Here is a 3,831-nt window from a genome sequence, read left to right as displayed (position 1 = left end):
CAATGGGGTTATATACTAGTTTTTTTTTTCTAATAATAATAAAGTATATAAGATGTTTTAGTATGTTGGTGTCTAATGATTGTTTTTTAGTCGCTTTTGTAGTTGTAGATAGTTTTCTTAGCTATCTAATTGCTAATAAGTTATTGTTGTTATAAAAGGATATGATATTGTTAGGCTATTGGGTGTTTGGTATCTTGGTGTCTAGTTATTGTTTGTAGTCTATTTTGTAGTTTTATACTATAATTCTGCTAGCTATCTTATTGGTAATTAGTCATTCTTGTTATAAAGTAAATCTATTAAGTTGTTAAGATCCTATCATTTTATATCAGTTTGTCATTATTGTTTCCTCTCTACTAATTTATAGGTCCCTCTATCGCGGATCTTTCAAAACTTTTAGCAATGCAACGTTTACAAATTTAAAAGCCACGAGCACCAATTATTCGTTTTTATTTCAATATTGTATTTAAATAACTAACCTTTTTAACGGCAAACCTAATTTGTTCTTAAATTACTCTTAATTTCACACATGTCTTAGACGGAACTTAAACTTCAACATCACACCACTGGCCTAATCGTGAGATGTATATTTGATAGTGTTAAAACATTCGACCTATCATCACACAGTCAAATATATATTAAGTTGAATTTGGATCGTGTCTCATAATAACCATGTTATTCAACTAATTCAATGGTTTAAATATGTGGAACATAAATTTCAATAAGTTTTGTTTTTGTAACCATAGAGTTTAATAAGACTAATTTTATGCTTCGGCCTTCGAGTCCAGTATAACATAAATTATAACATGATGAAAACTTCCATTACGAAAATATTTATGTCTCACAAGTCATCATAAGTCATAAAATCAAAACGTTCCACAGTAGCCTAAAATAATATAACAACCTAATTAGTAGTATAATTTGATGTAGTACAAAGAAGATGTGAAACTCACATGGAGGAGTGAGCAGTCCACATAAATTTAGTGAACAATCGTACACAACACATGTGAACTCCCAAACCCCAAAAAGGTGGTCATAAATCGTCAAACGTGTGTAATTTTATTGTAAAAATTTATTAAATCTTCTAATTATAAAAAAACCAAGAAAACTAAATATTTTATTAGTACTTTTGCTCTTGTCACCATTACAATTTACAAGATACAATATATATATATATATATATATATATATATATATATATATATATATATATATATATATATATATATATATATATATTTTTGCTATTAACTTGTATGTCTTATTTAACAAAACAATTAAATAGTTTACATCAAATTAGAAATTAGAAGGTAATCAGATAACAAATCTGTATTACTAATTTTTTTGGATAAGAACATTATTTATTTTATTGACGACGGTGAGTGGAAAAACTGTCGTCCAAATCCTAGTTGTTCAAACTCCCCCAACTTTCAATCACAGCCGTAATAACTCAACATTTACAGTTTTCCGGCGGTTCCCTTCGCTTCTTGTCGATGACTCCCCTACCTCCCACGTTTCGCTTCTCTGTAACTCCTCCCATGATCTCCCCCTTATTTCTCTCTTGGCTACACGATTGTGTGTGAAGGTTTCTTTGATTGGAGTACAAGAAAGACCATCAACTCCCTCGTCCTTTTCTTCTCCACGTTCTTCAACCATCTTCATTCACCTTGATTTCCCACGTTTGTCCTTCTTCGATGCTTAACCTAAACCGCAGAAGCCATCATCCAACTACTTCTTCAACCTTCCAGCATGCCATTTACAGGTTTTTTTCAGTTATTGGAGGCGCACAGTCGTCTTCAACCTCGCAGCACACAATTCCATGATTGCTAGAAATCAGGTGGTTTAGATTAATTGTCTTGTCTATATAAAGAGTTGAATTTCACTGTAATTGTTTTAATCATAGTTGTCGATTGATAATTGTTGGAATAAATAGTTGCTTCTGTTGATCCAATGGCTTCCGATTTGTCTGACATACCTTCACTTAAGGTAAAAAATCATTTGTTTACTCGATTTCGATTGTTTGTATCTCATTGCATTTGTTTGTTTCAATTGGTAAAACTAATTGATTCGTTTGATTTAATGTTTTTGCCAATTCGTATATTCTTTCTTCACGTAAGGTTAACTTATTGTCTCGATTCCTTTGATATTTAGTCTATTGTATAATCAAATTCGATATATAATTGAGGCTAATGTCCATTAATGTTTAAAATTTCGATTTCATATGTATTAAAAATTGTGTTATCGTATACTTGTTATGTAGAACGTTGAAGTTGTTGCTTTAAAAATGAATCCACCGACAGATGTATCAAAATCGATAGTTGATCCTAATGATTCCAATTCGTCTGTCATACCTTCACCTGAGGTAAACATTCAATTGTTTAATTGATTTCTGTTCTTTGTATTTCATTGCATTTGTTTGTTTAAATTGTTATAAGTAATTAATTCCATACATTTATGTTTTGCAATTCGTTGATTGTTTCTTCACATAAGGTAAGCTTTTTTGTCTCTGTAATCATATCCTTTGATTTTTACTTGATTGTATTTTCAAGGTCGATGTATATTTGAAGTTAAGGTTCAACTATGTTTCAAATTTCGATTGCTTATGTATTAACAATTGTGTTATGTTTAATTTTTATGTAGAACTTTGAAGATGTTTATTGAAAAGTCAATCAACTATCAGATGTATCACAATCGACATTTGATCCTAATGATTCCAATTCGTCTGACATCTGCTCACCTAAGGTAAAAATTAAATTCTTCAATCGATTTCTATGGTTTGTATTTATTGTTTGCAATTTGTCTATTATTTCTTCACACAAGGTGAACTTATTATGTAGGTAATAGATTGATTTGATTTGTAATTCATTGTATATTCAATTTCGTTGAATTTAAATTTCATTTATTTCTCAAATTTGGATTTCATATGTATTAGCAATTGTGTTCTTTGTAATTTTTTTTGTAGAAATTTGGAGATTTTGATGGAAAAGTCAATACACATTCAGAGGTATCAAAATCGACATGTCACTCTGATTCTGATAGTGTTGAAATAATCGACTTTAGTGTTCACTTCAGTCCCTACAAATCCCAGTTGGAGAGGGTGATTTCAGAAGAGGTAACGATTTTATGAGTTTTGTTTTCAGATAGATATGCATGTAAATTTGTTTTTCTCTTTCATGTTTCTTTAATTGCCAAAGAAGAGGAGAAGCTGGCAAGAAAAGAAAAAAAGGAAGTTGGCTTTGTTATGTTGGAAGTGGGAAGAAGTTGTAGATCTATGTGAAGATGAAGACTTGGGTGTAGATCTACCATTCATACCACTGAAAAAGAAAGTGAAAGTTTCCATTCAATCTCGAAATCGAGTCACGAAACTTTTTGATGAATCAGATGTTGATGAGTGATTTAGAATTAACTTTGTTAATTTTTTTTTTGTTTTTTGTATTGTTCTTTTGGATTTGCTGCAGTTAGTGGTTATTTGTTTTTTTGAATTAATGTTTATAAGTTTTTCAATTGTAGTTAATTGTTTTTTATGTTATTTTACTTTTATTGCCATTAATTAAGGTAACCCTAACCCACTTTCATTATCAACTATCTTCAACATCTTTTGTTTCGTTTAATACTGGTTACCCCTCATGCATCATTTATGGTTTTGGACCATTTTACCCTTTCTACCCCCAATTGTATTGTAATTGTTGTAACATCCCGAGTTCAGGAACCCAAGTTCATGGTTCAAAGTGAAAATGTGAATGGTCAACTCGGCGAGTCCATGGGTAGACTCGGCGAGTAGAGTCGCGATTCTGATTGCGTGTTAAGTGGCCAACTCGGCGAGTCGGTGGCTGG

General features: G+C 31.0%; 1 long non-coding RNA gene across 5 annotated transcripts; it reads left to right on the top strand.

The window, feature by feature from the left end:
- Nucleotides 1-1,289: 1,289 nt before the first annotated feature.
- LOC111912795 (uncharacterized) lies at nucleotides 1,290-3,526 on the top strand. Of its 5 annotated transcripts, XR_002857358.3 has the most exons (5): nucleotides 1,291-1,834; nucleotides 1,931-1,983; nucleotides 2,258-2,359; nucleotides 2,638-2,739; nucleotides 2,960-3,526. It is a non-coding gene; the product is annotated as an uncharacterized LOC111912795 (long non-coding RNA). The 5 variants fall into 5 exon arrangements; XR_008231938.1 differs by having other exon boundaries at nucleotides 1,290-2,359; nucleotides 2,960-3,109; nucleotides 3,192-3,526; XR_008231935.1 differs by having other exon boundaries at nucleotides 1,291-1,983.
- Nucleotides 3,527-3,831: the final 305 nt, after the last annotated feature.

This window comes from Lactuca sativa, chromosome 1 (assembly GCF_002870075.4).
Source record: "Lactuca sativa cultivar Salinas chromosome 1, Lsat_Salinas_v11, whole genome shotgun sequence".
NCBI lineage: Eukaryota > Viridiplantae > Streptophyta > Magnoliopsida > Asterales > Asteraceae > Lactuca > Lactuca sativa.
The sequence above is the reverse complement of the archived record's forward strand: the minus strand, read 5'-3'. Positions and strand labels throughout refer to the sequence as shown.